The 18,049-nt window shown below is 51.0% G+C and overlaps 1 long non-coding RNA gene across 2 annotated transcripts; it reads right to left on the bottom strand.

Annotated features, from left to right (window-relative positions):
* Positions 1 to 10,337: 10,337 nt before the first annotated feature.
* On the bottom strand, positions 10,338 to 17,543 carry LOC137455534 (uncharacterized). Of its 2 annotated transcripts, none has more exons than XR_010990844.1 (4): positions 17,414 to 17,543; positions 17,029 to 17,302; positions 16,586 to 16,748; positions 10,338 to 15,029 (listed from the first exon to the last, which is right to left on the bottom strand). It is a non-coding gene; the product is annotated as an uncharacterized lncRNA (long non-coding RNA). The 2 variants fall into 2 exon arrangements; XR_010990845.1 differs by having other exon boundaries at positions 16,623 to 16,748.
* Between the last annotated feature and the right edge of the window lie 506 nt (positions 17,544 to 18,049).

Raw genomic sequence — 18,049 nt, 5'->3', positions numbered from 1 at the left:
AGGAGGAACCTCCCCTGCCTCCACACAAGCCCTCCTACAATTCATTACGTCCCTAAGGGACACAAGGTTTAGGACCAACAGAGTAATTTCACAAGGTTCAGCAGCAACACAGTCCATTTACAGAGTTTACAGCGGCAACACTGCCACTTTACAGAGTTCAGCAGCCGCGCAGTTTGTTACCGCTGTGCATAGGAAGGAGCTCAGCCAGCTTCTGTTCAGAAGGCTTTCCATTCTAATAAAAGAAAGAAAAACAGACACACCCTAACCAGTGAATATTTAATAACCCTACAACACACGCAAAGGAAAAAGCACTCCTTGTGTATGACACGGACGCACTGTAAGCTTACGTATTCCAGAACCCCGTGTAGCTCATTTCAAATCCTCTTTTCAGACACATGAATACCACACTTCTACACCTCGTTAAACAAGAGAACTAGGGAGTTGGAGGAGAGGGGTCAGGGTGAGCTGGCCCCCTAGGTGTCTTAATCCCCTCCAAGACCATGCAGGCCATTGCACCTCTTTTCATATCAGAGAGCCCCCACACCGTTTCATTTCAGGCCAGCATTGCACCATTTCTTGGTTTCATTTCAGAGAGCCCCCACACCGTTTCATTTCAGGCCAGCATTGCACCATTTGTTGATTTCATTTCAGAGAGCCCCCACACCGTTTCATTTCAGGCCAGCATTGCACCATTTGTTGATTTCATTTCAGAGAGCCCCCACACCGTTTCATTTCAGGCCAGCATTGCACCATTTCACCTCTTTTCATTAAAGAAAGCCCCCACACCGTTTCATTTCAGGCCAGCATTGCACCATTTGTTGATTTCATTTCAGAGAGTCCCCACACCGTTTCATTTCAGGCCAGCATTGCACCATTTGTTGATTACATTTCAGAGAGCCCCCACACCGTTTCATTTCTGGCCAGCATTGCACCATTTGTTGATTTCATTTCAGAGAGCCCCCACACCGTTTCATTTCTGGCCAGCATTGCACCATTTGTTGATTTCATTTCAGAGAGCCCCCACACCGTTTCATTTCTGGCCAGCATTGCACCATTTGTTGATTTCATATCAGAGAGCCCCCACACCGTTTCATTTCAGGCCAGCATTGCACCATTTCTTGGTTTCATTTCAGAGAGCCCCCACACCGTTTCATTTCTGGCCAGCATTGCACCATTTGTTGATTTCATTTCAGAGAGCCCCCACACCGTTTCATTTCTGGCCAGCATTGCACCATTTCACCTCTTTTCATTTCAGAGAGCCCCCCACACCGTTTCATTTCTGGCCAGCATTGCACCATTTCACCTCTTTTCATTTCAGAGAGCCCCCACACCGTTTCATTTCAGGCCAGCACTGCACCATTTGTTGATTTCATTTCAGAGAGCACCCACACCGTTTCATTTCAGGCCAGCGTTGCACCATTTGTTGATTTCATTTCAGAGAGCCCCCACACCGTTTCATTTCAGGCCAGCATTGCACCATTTCACCTCTTTTCATTTCAGAGAGTCCCCACACCGTTTCATTTCAGGCCAGCATTGCACCATTTGTTGATTACATTTCAGAGAGCCCCCACACCGTTTCATTTCAGGCCAGCATTGCACCATTTCACCTCTTTTCATTAAAGAGAGCCCCCACACCGTTTCATTTCAGGCCAGCATTGCACCATTTGTTGATTTCATATCAGAGAGCCCCCACACCGTTTCAATTCAGGCCAGCATTGCACCATTTGTTGGTTTCATTTCAGAGAGCCCCCACACCGTTTCATTTCTGGCCAGCATTGCACCATTTCTTGGTTTCATTTCAGAGAGCCCCCACACCGTTTCATTTCTGGCCAGCATTGCACCATTTCACCTCTTTTCATTTCAGACAGCCCCCACACCGTTTCATTTCAGGCCAGCATTGCACCATTTCACATCTTTTCATTTCAGAGAGCCCCCCACACCGTTTCATTTCAGGCCAGCATTGCACCATTTCACCTCTTTTCATTTCAGAGAGTCCCCACACCGTTTCATTTCAGGCCAGCATTGAACCATTTGTTGATTACATTTCAGAGAGCCCCCACACCGTTTCATTTCTGGCCAGCATTGCACCATTTCATCTCTTCTCATTAAAGAGAGCCCCCACACCGTTTCATTTCAGGCCAGCATTGCACCATCTCACATCTTTTCATTTCAGAGAGCCCCCACACCGTTTCATTTCAGGCCAGCATTGCACCATTTCACCTCTTTTCATTTCAGAGAGTCCCCACACCGTTTCATTTCAGGCCAGCATTGCACCATTTGTTGATTACATTTCAGAGAGCCACCACACCGTTTCATTTCTAGCCAGCATTGCACCATTTCACCTCTTTTCATTTCAGAGAGCCCCCACACCGTTTCATTTCTGGCCAGCATTGCACCATTTGTTGATTTCATTTCAGAGAGCCCCCACACCGTTTCATTTCAGGCCAGCATAGCACCATTTGTTGATTTCATTTCAGATAGCCCCCACACCGTTTCATTTCTGGCCAGCATTGCACCATTTGTTGATTTCATTTCAGAGAGCCCCCACACCGTTTCATTTCTGGCCAGCATTGCACCATTTGTTGATTTCATATCAGAGAGCCCCCACACCGTTTCATTTCAGGCCAGCATTGCACCATTTCACCTCTTTTCATTAAAGAGAGCCCCCACACCTTTTCATTTCAGGCCAGCATTGCACCATTTGTTGATTTCATTCCAGAGAGCCCCCACACCGTTTCATTTCAGGCCAGCATTGCACCATTTGTTGATTTCATATCAGAGAGCCCCCACACCGTTTCATTTCTGGCCAGCATTGCACCATTTCAATTCTTTTCATTAAAGACAGATCCCATTCCGTTTCATTTCAGGGCAGCATTGCACCATTTGTTGATTTCATATCAGAGAGCCCCCACACCGTTTCATTTCAGGCCAGCATTGCACCATTTGTTGATTTCATATCAGAGAGCCCCCCACACCGTTTCAATTCAGGCCAGCATTGCACCATTTGTTGGTTTCATTTCAGAGAGCCCCCACACTGTTTCATTTCTGGCCAGCATTGCACCATTTCACCTCTTTTCATTTCAGAGAGCCCCCACACCGTTTCATTTCAGGCCGGCATTGCACCATTTCACCTCTATTCATTTTAGAGAGCCCCCACACCGTTTCATTTCTGGCCAGCATTGCACCATTCCACCTCTTTTCATTTCAGAGAGCCCCCACACCGTTTCATTTCTGGCCAGCATTGCACCATTTGATGATTTCATTTCAGAGAGCCCCCACAACGTTTCATTTCTGGCCAGCATTGCACCATTTCACATCTTTTCATTTCAGAGAGCCCCCACACCGTTTCATTTCTGGCCAGCATTGCACCATTTGTTGATTTCATTTCAGAGAGCCCCCACACCGTTTCATTTCTGGCCAGCATTGCACCATTTCACCTCTTTTCATTTCAGAGAGCCCCCACACCGTTTCATTTCTGGCCAGCATTGCACCATTTCACCTCTTTTCATTTCAGAGAGCCCCCACACCGTTTCATTTCTGGCCAGCATTGCACCATTTGTTGCTTTCATTTCAGAGAGCCCCCACACCGTTTCATTTCTGGCCAGCATTGCACCATTTGTTGCTTTCATTTCAGAGAGCCCCCACACCGTTTCATTTCTGGCCAGCATTGCACCATTTGTTGCTGTCATATCAGAGAGCCCCCACACCGTTTCATTTCTGGCCAGCATTGCACCATTTGTTGCTTTCATTTCAGAGAGCCCCCACACCGTTTCATTTCTGGCCAGCATTGCACCATTTGTTGATTTCATTTCAGAGAGCCCCCACACCGTTTCATTTCTGGCCAGCATTGCACCATTTCACCTCTTCTCATTAAAGAGAGCCCCCACACCGTTTCATTTCAGGCCAGCATTGCACCATTTCACCTCTTCTCATTAAAGAGAGCCCCCACACCGTTTCATTTCAGGCCAGCATTGCACCATTTCACATCTTTTCATTTCAGAGAGCCCCCACACCGTTTCATTTCAGGCCAGCATTGCACCATTTCACCTCTTCTCATTAAAGAGAGCCCCCACACCATTTCATTTCAGGCCAGCATTGCACCATTTCACCTCTTCTCATTAAAGAGAGCCCCCACACCGTTTCATTTCAGGCCAGCATTGCACCATTTCACATCTTTTCATTTCAGAGAGCCCCCACACCGTTTCATTTCAGGCCAGCATTGCACCATTTGTTGATTACATTTCAGAGAGCCCCCACACCGTTTCATTTCTGGCCAGCATTGCACCATTTCACATCTTTTCATTTCAGAGAGCCCCCACACCGTTTCATTTCAGGCCAGCATTGCACCATTTCACCTCTTTTCATTTCAGAGAGTCCCCACACCGTTTCATTTCAGGCCAGCATTGCACCATTTGTTGATTACATTTCAGAGAGCCCCCACACCGTTTCATTTCAGGCCAGCATTGCACCATTTGTTGATTTCATTTCAGAGAGTCCCCACACCGTTTCATTTCAGGCCAGCATTGCACCATTTCACCTCTTTTCATTTCAGAGAGCCCCCACACCGTTTCATTTCAGGCCAGCATTGCACCATTTGTTGATTTCATTTCAGAGAGCCCCCACACCGTTTCATTTCTGGCCAGCATTGCAACATTTGTTGATTTCATTTCAGAGAGCCCCCACACCGTTTCATTTCAGGCCAGCATTGCACCATTTGTTGATTTCATTTCAGAGAGCCCCCACACCGTTTCATTTCTGGCCAGCATTGCACCATTTCACCTCTTTTCATTTCAGAGAGCCCCCACACCGTTTCATTTCAGGCCAGCATTGCACCATTTGTTGATTTCATTTCAGAGAGTCCCCACACCGTTTCATTTCAGGCCAGCATTGCACCATTTCACCTCTTTTCATTTCAGAGAGCCCCCACACCGTTTCATTTCAGGCCAGCATTGCACCATTTCTTGGTTTCATTTCAGAGAGTCCCCACACCGTTTCATTTCAGGCCAGCATTGCACCATTTCACCTCTTTTCATTTCAGAGAGCCCCCACACCGTTTCATTTCAGGCCAGCATTTCACCATTTGTTGATTTCATTTCAGAGAGCCCCCACACCGTTTCATTTCTGGCCAGCATTGCAACATTTGTTGATTTCATTTCAGAGAGCCCCCACACCGTTTCATTTCAGGCCAGCATTGCACCATTTGTTGATTTCATTTCAGAGAGCCCCCACACCGTTTCATTTCAGGCCAGCATTGCACCATTTCACCTCTTTTCATTTCAGAGAGTCCCCACACCATTTCATTTCAGGCCAGCATTGCACCATTTGTTGATTACATTTCAGAGAGCCCCCACACCGTTTCATTTCAGGCCAGCATTGCACCATTTCACCTCTTTTCATTTCAGAGAGCCCCCACACCGTTTCATTTCAGGCCAGCATTGCACCATTTCACCTCTTTTCATTTCAGAGAGCCCCCACACCGTTTCATTTCAGGCCAGCACTGCACCTTTGTTGATTACATTTCAGAGAGCCCCCACACCGTTTCATTTCTGGCCAGCATTGCACCATTTCACCTCTTTTCATTTCAGAGAGTCACCACACCGTTTCATTTCAGGCCAGCATTGCACCATTTGTTGATTTCATATCAGAGAGCCCCCACACCGTTTCATTTCAGGCCAGCATTGCACCATTTGTTGATTTCATATCAGAGAGCCCCCACACCGTTTCATTTCAGGCCAGCATTGCACCATTTGTTGATTTCATTTCCGAGAGCCCCCACACCGTTTCATTTCAGGCCAGCATTGCACCATTTCACCTCTTTTCATTTCAGAGAGTCCCCACACCGTTTCATTTCAGGCCAGCATTGCACCATTTGTTGATTTCGTATCAGAGAGCCCCCACACCGTTTCATTTCAGGCCAGCATTGCACCATTTGTTGATTTCATTTCAGAGAGGCCCCACACCGTTTCATTTCAGGCCAGCATTGCACCATTTGTTGATTTCATTTCAGAGAGGCCCCACACCGTTTCATTTCAGGCCAGCATTGCACCATTTCAACTCTTTTCATTTCAGAGAGTCCCCACACCGTTTCATTTCAGGCCAGCACTGCACCATTTGTTGATTACATTTCAGAGAGCCCCCACACCGTTTCATTTCAGGCCAGCATTGCACCATTTCACCTCTTTTCATTTCAGAGAGTCCCCACACCGTTTCATTTCAGGCCAGCATTGCACCGTTTCACCTCTTTTCATTTCACAGAGTCCCCACACCGTTTCATTTCAGGCCAGCATTGCACCATTTGTTGATTTCATATCAGAGAGCCCCCACACCGTTTCATTTCAGGCCAGCATTGCACCATTTGTTGATTTCATTTCAGAGAGGCCCCACACCGTTTCATTTCAGGCCAGCATTGCACCATTTCAACTCTTTTCATTTCAGAGAGTCCCCACACCGTTTCATTTCAGGCCAGCACTGCACCATTTGTTGATTACATTTCAGAGAGCCCCCACACCGTTTCATTTCTGGCCAGCATTGCACCATTTGTTGATTTCATTTCAGAGAGCCCCCACACCGTTTCATTTCAGGCCAGCATTGCACCATTTGTTGATTTCATATCAGAGAGCCCCCACACCGTTTCAATTCAGGCCAGCATTGCACCATTTCTTGGTTTCATTTCAGAGAGCCCCCACACCGTTTCATTTCAGGCCAGCATTGCACCATTTGTTGATTTCATATCAGAGAGCCCCCACACCGTTTCAATTCAGGCCAGCATAGCACCATTTCTTGGTTTCATTTCAGAGAGCCCCCACACCGTTTCATTTCAGGCCAGCATTGCACCATTTCACCTCTTTTCATTAAAGAGAGCCCCCACACCGTTTCATTTCTGGCCAGCATTGCACCATTTGTTGATTTCATTTCAGAGAGCCCCCACACCGTTTCATTTCTGGCCAGCATTGCACCATTTGTTGATTTCATTTCAGAGAGCCCCCACACCGTTTCATTTCAGGCCAGCATTGCACCATTTCACCTCTTTTCATTTCAGAGAGTCCCCACACCGTTTCATTTCAGGCCAGCATTGCACCATTTCACCTCTTTTCATTTCAGAGAGCCCCCACACCGTTTCATTTCTGGCCAGCATTGCACCATTTGTTGATTTCATTTCAGAGAGCCCCCACACCGTTTCATTTCAGGCCAGCATTGCACCATTTGTTGATTTCATATCAGAGAGCCCCCACACCGTTTCAATTCAGGCCAGCATTGCACCATTTCTTGGTTTCATTTCAGAGAGCCCCCACACCGTTTCATTTCAGGCCAGCATTGCACCATTTGTTGATTTCATATCAGAGAGCCCCCACACCGTTTCAATTCAGGCCAGCATTGCACCATTTCTTGGTTTCATTTCAGAGAGCCCCCACACCGTTTCATTTCAGGCCAGCATTGCACCATTTCACCTCTTTTCATTAAAGAGAGCCCCCACACCGTTTCATTTCTGGCCAGCATTGCACCATTTGTTGATTTCATTTCAGAGAGCCCCCACACCGTTTCATTTCTGGCCAGCATTGCACCATTTGTTGATTTCATTTCAGAGAGCCCCCACACCGTTTCATTTCTGGCCAGCATTGCACCATTTGTTGATTTCATATCAGAGAGCGCCCACACCGTTTCAATTCAGGCCAGCATTGCACCATTTGTTGGTTTCATTTCAGAGAGCCCCCACACCGTTTCATTTCTGGCCAGCATTGCACCATTTCACCTGTTTTCATTTCAGAGAGCCCCCACACCGTTTCATTTCAGGCCAGCATTGCACCATTTAACCTCTTCTCATTAAAGAGAGCCCCCACACCGTTTCATTTCTGGCCAGCATTGCACCATTTCACCTCTTTTCATTTCAGAGAGCCCCCACACCGTTTCATTTCTGGCCAGCATTGCACCATTTGTTGATTTCATTTCAGAGAGCCCCCACACCGTTTCATTTCAGGCCAGCATTGCACCATTTGTTGATTTCATATCAGAGAGCCCCCACACCGTTTCATTTCAGGCCAGCATTGCACCATTTCACCTCTTTTCATTAAAGAGAGCCCCCACACCTTTTCATTTCAGGCCAGCATTGCACCATTTGTTGATTTCATTTCAGAGAGCCCCCACACCGTTTCATTTCAGGCCAGCATTGCACCATTTGTTGATTTCATTTCAGAGAGCCCCCACACCGTTTCATTTCTGGCCAGCATTGCACTATTTGTTGCTTTCATTTCAGAGAGCCCCCACACCATTTCATTTCTGGCCAGCATTGCACCATTTGTTGATTTCATTTCAGAGAGCCCCCACACCGTTTCATTTCTGGCCAGCATTGCACCATTTCTTGATTTCATTTCAGAGAGCCCCCACACCGTTTCATTTCAGGCCAGCATTTCACCATTTGTTGATTTCATTTCAGAGAGCCCCCACACCGTTTCATTTCAGGCCAGCATTGCACCATTTGTTGATTTCATATCAGAGAGCCCCCACACCGTTTCAATTCAGGCCAGCATTGCACCATTTGTTGGTTTCATTTCAGAGAGCCCCCACACCGTTTCATTTCTGGCCAGCATTGCACCATTTCTTGGTTTCATTTCAGAGAGCCCCCACACCGTTTCATTTCTGGCCAGCATTGCACCATTTCACCTCTTTTCATTTCAGACAGCCCCCACACCGTTTCATTTCAGGCCAGCATTGCACCATTTCACATCTTTTCATTTCAGAGAGCCCCCACACCGTTTCATTTCAGGCCAGCATTGCACCATTTCACCTCTTTTCATTTCAGAGAGTCCCCACACCGTTTCATTTCAGGCCAGCATTGAACCATTTGTTGATTACATTTCAGAGAGCCCCCACACCGTTTCATTTCTGGCCAGCATTGCACCATTTCACCTCTTCTCATTAAAGAGAGCCCCCACACCGTTTCATTTCAGGCCAGCATTGCACCATCTCACATCTTTTCATTTCAGAGAGCCCCCACACCGTTTCATTTCAGGCCAGCATTGCACCATTTCACCTCTTTTCATTTCAGAGAGTCCCCACACCGTTTCATTTCAGGCCAGCATTGCACCATTTGTTGATTACATTTCAGAGAGCCACCACACCGTTTCATTTCTAGCCAGCATTGCACCATTTCACCTCTTTTCATTTCAGAGAGCCCCCACACCGTTTCATTTCTGGCCAGCATTGCACCATTTGTTGATTTCATTTCAGAGAGCCCCCACACCGTTTCATTTCAGGCCAGCATTGCACCATTTCACCTCTTTTCATTAAAGAGAGCCCCCACACCTTTTCATTTCAGGCCAGCATTGCACCATTTGTTGATTTCATTCCAGAGAGCCCCCACACCGTTTCATTTCAGGCCAGCATTGCACCATTTGTTGATTTCATATCAGAGAGCCCCCACACCGTTTCATTTCTGGCCAGCATTGCACCATTTCAATTCTTTTCATTAAAGACAGATCCCATTCCGTTTCATTTCAGGGCAGCATTGCACCATTTGTTGATTTCATATCAGAGAGCCCCCACACCGTTTCATTTCTGGCCAGCATTGCACCATTTGTTGATTTCATATCAGAGAGCCCCCACACCGTTTCATTTCAGGCCAGCATTGCACCATTTGTTGGTTTCATTTCAGAGAGCCCCCACACCGTTTCATTTCTGGCCAGCATTGCACCATTTCACCTCTTTTCATTTCAGAGAGCCCCCACACAGTTTCATTTCAGGCCGGCATTGCACCATTTCACCTCTTTTCATTTTAGAGAGCCCCCACACCGTTTCATTTCTGGCCAGCATTGCACCATTCCGCCTCTTTTCATTTCAGAGAGCCCCCACACCGTTTCATTTCTGGCCAGCATTGCACCATTTCACCTCTTTTCATTTCAGAGAGCCCCCACACCGTTTCATTTCAGGCCGGCATTGCACCATTTCACCTCTATTCATTTTAGAGAGCCCCCACACCGTTTCATTTCTGGCCAGCATTGCACCATTTGTTGCTTTCATTTCAGAGAGCCCCCACACCGTTTCATTTCTGGCCAGCATTGCACCATTTGATGATTTCATTTCAGAGAGCCCCCACAACGTTTCATTTCTGGCCAGCATTGCACCATTTCACATCTTTTCATTTCAGAGAGCCCCCACACCGTTTCATTTCTGGCCAGCATTGCACCATTTGTTGATTTCATTTCAGAGAGCCCCCACACCGTTTCATTTCTGGCCAGCATTGCACCATTTCACCTCTTTTCATTTCAGAGAGCCCCCACACCGTTTCATTTCTGGCCAGCATTGCACCATTTCACCTCTTTTCATTTCAGAGAGCCCCCCACACCGTTTCATTTCTGGCCAGCATTGCACCATTTGTTGCTGTCATATCAGAGAGCCCCCACACCGTTTCATTTCTGGCCAGCATTGCACCATTTGTTGCTTTCATTTCAGAGAGGCCCCACACTGTTTCATTTCTGGCCAGCATTGCACCATTTGTTGCTTTCATTTCAGAGAGCCCCCACACCGTTTCATTTCTGGCCAGCATTGCACCATTTGTTGCTTTCATTTCAGAGAGCCCCCACACCGTTTCATTTCTGGCCAGCATTGCACCATTTCACCTCTTTTCATTTCAGAGAGCCCCCACACCGTTTCATTTCTGGCCAGCATTGCACCATTTGTTGCTGTCATATCAGAGAGCCCCCACACCGTTTCATTTCTGGCCAGCATTGCACCATTTGTTGCTTTCATTTCAGAGAGGCCCCACACTGTTTCATTTCTGGCCAGCATTGCACCATTTCACCTCTTTTCATTTCAGAGAGCCCCCACACCGTTTCATTTCTGGCCAGCATTGCACCATTTGTTGATTTCATTTCAGAGAGCCCCCACACCGTTTCATTTCTGGCCAGCATTGCACCATTTCACCTCTTCTCATTAAAGAGAGCCCCCACACCGTTTCAATTCAGGCCAGCATTGCACCATTTCACCTCTTCTCATTAAAGAGAGCCCCCACACCGTTTCATTTCAGGCCAGCATTGCACCATTTCACATCTTTTCATTTCAGAGAGCCCCCACACCGTTTCATTTCAGGCCAGCATTGCACCATTTCACCTCTTCTCATTAAAGAGAGCCCCCACACCATTTCATTTCAGGCCAGCATTGCACCATTTCACCTCTTCTCATTAAAGAGAGCCCCCACACCGTTTCATTTCAGGCCAGCATTGCACCATTTCACATCTTTTCATTTCAGAGAGCCCCCACACCGTTTCATTTCAGGCCAGCATTGCACCATTTGTTGATTACATTTCAGAGAGCCCCCACACCGTTTCATTTCTGGCCAGCATTGCACCATTTCACATCTTTTCATTTCAGAGAGCCCGCACACCGTTTCATTTCAGGCCAGCATTGCACCATTTCACCTCTTTTCATTTCAGAGAGTCCCCACACCGTTTCATTTCAGGCCAGCATTGCACCATTTGTTGATTACATTTCAGAGAGCCCCCACACCGTTTCATTTCAGGCCAGCATTGCACCATTTGTTGATTTCATTTCAGAGAGTCCCCACACCGTTTCATTTCAGGCCAGCATTGCACCATTTGTTGATTACATTTCAGAGAGCCCCCACACCGTTTCATTTCTGGCCAGCATTGCACCATTTCACCTCTTTTCATTTCAGAGAGCCCCCACACCGTTTCATTTCTGGCCAGCATTGCACCATTTGTTGCTTTCATTTCAGAGAGGCCCCACACTGTTTCATTTCTGGCCAGCATTGCACCATTTCACCTCTTTTCATTTCAGAGAGCCCCCACACCGTTTCATTTCTGGCCAGCATTGCACCATTTGTTGATTTCATTTCAGAGAGCCCCCACACCGTTTCATTTCTGGCCAGCATTGCACCATTTCACCTCTTCTCATTAAAGAGAGCCCCCACACCGTTTCATTTCAGGCCAGCATTGCACCATTTCATCTCTTCTCATTAAAGAGAGCCCCCACACCGTTTCATTTCAGGCCAGCATTGCACCATTTCACCTCTTCTCATTAAAGAGAGCCCCCACACCGTTTCATTTCAGGCCAGCATTGCACCATTTCACATCTTTTCATTTCAGAGAGCCCCCACACCGTTTCATTTCAGGCCAGCATTGCACCATTTCACCTCTTCTCATTAAAGAGAGCCCCCACACCATTTCATTTCAGGCCAGCATTGCACCATTTCACCTCTTCTCATTAAAGAGAGCCCCCACACCGTTTCATTTCAGGCCAGCATTGCACCATTTCACATCTTTTCATTTCAGAGAGCCCCCACACCGTTTCATTTCAGGCCAGCATTGCACCATTTGTTGATTACATTTCAGAGAGCCCCCACACCGTTTCATTTCTGGCCAGCATTGCACCATTTCACATCTTTTCATTTCAGAGAGCCCCCACACCGTTTCATTTCAGGCCAGCATTGCACCATTTCACCTCTTTTCATTTCAGAGAGTCCCCACACCGTTTCATTTCAGGCCAGCATTGCACCATTTGTTGATTACATTTCAGAGAGCCCCCACACCGTTTCATTTCAGGCCAGCATTGCACCATTTGTTGATTTCATTTCAGAGAGTCCCCACACCGTTTCATTTCAGGCCAGCATTGCACCATTTGTTGATTACATTTCAGAGAGCCCCCACACCGTTTCATTTCTGGCCAGCATTGCACCATTTCACCTCTTTTCATTTCAGAGAGCCCCCACACCGTTTCATTTCTGGCCAGCATTGCACCATTTGTTGATTTCATTTCAGAGAGCCCCCACACCGTTTCATTTCTTGCCAGCATTGCACCATTTCACCTCTTTTCATTTTAGAGAGCCCCCACACCGTTTCATTTCTGGCCAGCATTGCACCATTCCACCTCTTTTCATTTCAGAGAGTCCCCACACCGTTTCATTTCAGGCCAGCACTGCACCATTTGTTGATTACATTTCAGAGAGCCCCCACACCGTTTCATTTCTGGCCAGCATTGCACCATTTCACCTCTTTTCATTTCAGAGAGCCCCCACACCGTTTCATTTCAGGCCAGCATTGCACCATTTGTTGTTTACATTTCAGAGAGCACCCACACCGTTTCATTTCTGGCCAGCATTGCACCATTTCACATCTTTTCATTTCAGAGAGCCCCCCACACCGTTTCATTTCAGGCCAGCATTGCACCATTTCACCTCTTTTCATTTCAGAGAGTCCCCACACCGTTTCATTTCAGGCCAGCATTGCACCATTTGTTGATTACATTTCAGAGAGCCCCCACACCGTTTCATTTCTGGCCAGCATTGCACCATTTCACCTCTTTTCATTTCAGAGAGCCCCCACACCGTTTCATTTCTGGCCAGCATTGCACCATTTGTTGATTTCATTTCAGAAAGCCCCCACACCGTTTCATTTCTGGCCAGCATTGCACCATTTCACCTCTTTTCATTTCAGAGAGCCCCCACACCGTTTCATTTCTGGCCAGCATTGCACCATTTCACCTCTTTTCATTTCAGAGAGTCCCCACACCGTTTCATTTCAGGCCAGCACTGCACCATTTGTTGATTACATTTCAGAGAGCCCCCACACCGTTTCATTTCTGGCCAGCATTGCACCATTTGTTGCTTTCATTTCAGAGAGCCCCCACACCTTTTCATTTCTGGCCAGCATTGCACCATTTGTTGCTTTCATTTCAGAGAGCCCCCACACCTTTTCATTTCTGGCCAGCATTGCACCATTTGTTGCTTTCATTTCAGAGAGCCCCCACACCGTTTCATTTCTGGCCAGCATTGCACAATTTCACCTCTTTTCATTTCAGAGAGCCCCCACACCGTTTCATTTCTGGCCAGCATTGCACCATGTCACCTCTTTTCATTTCAGAGAGCCCCCACATCGTTTCATATCTGGCCAGCATTGCACCATTTCACCTCTTTTCATTTCAGAGAGCCCCCACACCGTTTCATTTCAGGCCAGCATTGCACCATTTGTTGCTTTCATTTCAGAGAGCCCCCACACCGTTTCATTTCTGGCCAGCATTGCACCATTTCACCTCTTTTCATTTCAGAGAGCCCCCACACCGTTTCACATCTGGCCAGCATTGCACCATCTCACCTCTTTTCATTTCAGAGAGCCCCCACACCATTTCATTTCAGGCCAGCATTGCACCATTCGTTGCTTTCATTTCAGAGAGCCCCCACACCGTTTCATTTCTGGCCAGCATTGCACCATTTCACATCTTTTCATTTCAGAGAGCCCCCACACCATTTCATTTCTGGCCAGCATTGCACCATTTGTTGATTTCATTTCAGAGAGCCCCCACACCGTTTCATTTCTGGCCAGCATTGCACCATTTCACCTCTTTTCATTTCAGAGAGCCCCCACACCGTTTCATTTCTGGCCAGCATTGCACCATTTGTTGATTTCATTTCAGAGAGCCCCCACACCGTTTCATTTCTGGCCAGCATTGCACCATTTGTTGATTTCATTTCAGAGAGCCCCCACACCATTTCATTTCTGGCCAGCATTGCACCATTTGTTGATTTCATTTCAGAGAGCCCCCACACCGTTTCATTTCTGGCCAGCATTGCACCATTTCACCTCTTTTCATTTCAGAGAGCCCCACACCATTTCATTTCAGGCCGGCATTGCAACGTTTCTTCATTTCGTTTCAGAGAGCCCCGCGCCGTTTCATCAGCATAAAATCCTGCTAAAAATACCTGCTTTTTCCGTGGATAGTCAAGAGTATTACCAATTGCTACATAAGAAGCTTTGCAATCGCCCCCGTTGGATCTGTCCCGTTAAATACCAAGGCTTCCATAATGTGAAAACGAATTCCAAGTACGGTAACGCACGGCTTGAAAACATCTACGAAATGTGTAATGATTGCTCAGGAACGGGGGGTCTTCCTTTGTGCCGCGAGGGTCGTCGCTTTGCTGTGGGCTTTTTTACGTCATCTGGGATTTTTTGGCTCCTTAGTTTACATGCCGATAGGAACCGTTTTCCCCCTCACCCGCCGATTGCGCAACACATACCCTACGACTGGAAAAATAAAACAACTGTTTACATCGACAGGAAAGAATGGTATCGATTACTACGTAGATACTTCGCAATCGCCGAGCCGAGCCGCGCCGCCGAGCCGAGCCGAGCCGAGCCGCGCCGCCGAGCCGAGCCGAGCCGAGCCGCGCCGCCGAGCCGAGCCGAGCCGAGCCGCGCCGCCGAGCCGAGCCGAGCCGCGCCGCCGAGCCGAGCCGAGCCGCGCCGCCGAGCCGAGCCGAGCCGCGCCGCCGAGCCGAGCCGAGCCGCGCCGCCGAGCCGAGCCGAGCCGCGCCGCCGAGCCGAGCCGAGCCGCGCCGCCGAGCCGAGCCGAGCCGCGCCGCCGAGCCGAGCCGAGCCGCGCCGCCGAGCCGAGCCGCGCCGCCGAGCCGAGCCGAGCCGCGCCGCCGAGCCGAGCCGAGCCGCGCCGCCGAGCCGAGCCGAGCCGCGCCGCCGAGCCGAGCCGAGCCGCGCCGCCGAGCCGAGCCGAGCCGCGCCGCCGAGCCGAGCCGAGCCGCGCCGCCGAGCCGAGCCGAGCCGCGCCGCCGAGCCGAGCCGAGCCGCGCCGCCGAGCCGAGCCGAGCCGCGCCGCCGAGCCGAGCCGAGCCGCGCCGCCGAGCCGAGCCGAGCCGAGCCGCGCCGCCGAGCCGAGCCGCGCCGCCGAGCCGAGCCGAGCCGCGCCGCCGAGCCGAGCCGAGCCGCGCCGCCGAGCCGAGCCGAGCCGCGCCGCCGAGCCGAGCCGAGCCGCGCCGCCGAGCCGAGCCGAGCCGCGCCGCCGAGCCGAGCCGAGCCGCGCCGCCGAGCCGAGCCGAGCCGCGCCGCCGAGCCGAGCCGAGCCGCGCCGCCGAGCCGAGCCGAGCCGCGCCGCCGAGCCGAGCCGAGCCGCGCCGCCGAGCCGAGCCGCGCCGCCGAGCCGAGCCGAGCCGCGCCGCCGAGCCGAGCCGAGCCGCGCCGCCGAGCCGAGCCGAGCCGCGCCGCCGAGCCGAGCCGAGCCGCGCCGCCGAGCCGAGCCGAGCCGCGCCGCCGAGCCGAGCCGAGCCGCGCCGCCGAGCCGAGCCGAGCCGCGCCGCCGAGCCGAGCCGAGCCGCGCCGCCGAGCCGAGCCGCGCCGCCGAGCCGAGCCGAGCCGCGCCGCCGAGCCGAGCCGAGCCGCGCCGCCGAGCCGAGCCGAGCCGCGCCGCCGAGCCGAGCCGAGCCGCGCCGCCGAGCCGAGCCGAGCCGCGCCGCCGAGCCGAGCCGAGCCGCGCCGAGCCGCGCCGCCGAGCCGAGCCGAGCCGCGCCGCCGAGCCGAGCCGAGCCGCGCCGCCGAGCCGAGCCGAGCCGCGCCGCCGAGCCGAGCCGAGCCGCGCCGCCGAGCCGAGCCGAGCCGCGCCGCCGAGCCGAGCCGAGCCGCGCCGCCGAGCCGAGCCGAGCCGCGCCGCCGAGCCGAGCCGAGCCGCGCCGCCGAGCCGCCAAAGAGGGCTCTGAAGGTACCCCCCCACCGGATCTCCTCTCTGAGATGCAAGTGATGCCGGAACGGAAAAGCGATTTGCGCGTAGAGCAAAGCCAATTTTGGCTACGTACCTACCAAAGGGGAATCGATTGAAAGCGGCGGACTTACGCTGAGCGGTCGGGGGGGCGTCTCTTGCCGCCGCGCGTGGGAAGCGCCCCTCCGGCCTCCCCTCGGAAGGTTTTCCGTTCCGAGATAAACCAACCCGACGCCGAAACCGGTGAGTGTTTAAAAACCCTACAACGCAAAGGAAAATCCGTGAGCTGTTGTGTACTAGAGATACGCACTGTAAGTTTACATCTTTCAGAACCCCATGCAGCGCATTTCAAAGCCTCTTTTCAGACAAATTAATACCAGACTGCTGCGCCTAGTTAAACAGCAGAGCTATGAAGTTGCAAGAGAGGGGTGTCAGGGTTAGCTGGCCTCTTAGGGATTTTAATCCCCTCCGAGAACGTGCAAGCGTTTCAAACGAGCTGCTACGTAAGAACCCCAGAGAGCGGCAGAGGCTGGCGCTTACCTGGAAGGGAGCCCGAGGAAACCGGGAAGAATCTGAGCGAGGAGCTGAGCCCCGCCAAGCCCCCAACGTGCCGGTTCCGTCCGCCTCGCCTTGTCTCGGGGAGCCCCGCGCCGGTTCCGTCCGGTTCCGTTCGCCTCGCTTCGCCTCTCCTCGTCTCGGGGGGCCCCGCGAGTGAGCTGCTGCGGGGAGTTTGAGCCGCCGCCGGCTGAGGCGAGGAAAAATCTTTTCCTTCGCTGAAAGCGCTATGCCAACTCACCCTAAAACTGAAACTTTCCTGTTTACATGGATAGTAAAGAATAGGGTCAATTGCTATATGAAAACCTTTGCAGTCTCCCCCATTGGAATGCTTAGTGGAACCCCCTGGTTCCACCCCGAGGGCTCTTACCTGTGGCAGCGATTTGCCTTTCTCCCTTGTGGGACGCCCCCTTAGGGCTTACACGTTACCCCTTTCCCTTGACAGCAGTCCTTTTCCTGCCTGAAGGCTCTTGTCTCTTTCTGGGGTGATCTGACTGAGTTAAGAGCTCTGCCTGAGAAGCCTCTAAGGGGGCGCCCGGAGAGGTCCTGCGCCTCGGCGGGTCCCGCGGCCCGACGGAGAGGGGTCCCGCTGCGGTCCTCGGAAACCGATCTGGGGGAAAAGACGAACGCCACGGCTCGGGTAACTGCCGGAGGTCTATAGGGCTCGCTACAGCCCTGGACGGCTGTGGGATCTCTCCTAAAGGTCTCGGAGCCGAGCGGTTTCACAAACTCACCTTACTTCTGTGAAAGAGGAGGTTGGACTATTTCCCAGAAGTCTGCTGCATGTTTTCCTGGTTTCTGCAGATAGTTTTCCTCCTTTTCTTACCAGCGACTTATGTGAAGTCTTAGGGCTTTTAATCCCCTCCTAGAACATTCAGGCGTATCGAACCTTCGGAGCACCTACACAGGAACCGCGGACAGCGACAGAGGCTGGCGCTAACCTGGTGCGGAGCTCAGCCGGACGAAGGGAACCCACGGAAGCTAGAGGAAGCCGAGCGGAGAGCAG

This window comes from Melanerpes formicivorus, unplaced genomic scaffold, assembly GCF_026170545.1.
Source record: "Melanerpes formicivorus ecotype bairdi unplaced genomic scaffold, bMelFor1.0.p_v2 SCAF_100, whole genome shotgun sequence".
Classification (NCBI taxonomy): domain Eukaryota; kingdom Metazoa; phylum Chordata; class Aves; order Piciformes; family Picidae; genus Melanerpes; species Melanerpes formicivorus.
The sequence above is the reverse complement of the archived record's forward strand: the minus strand, read 5'-3'. Positions and strand labels throughout refer to the sequence as shown.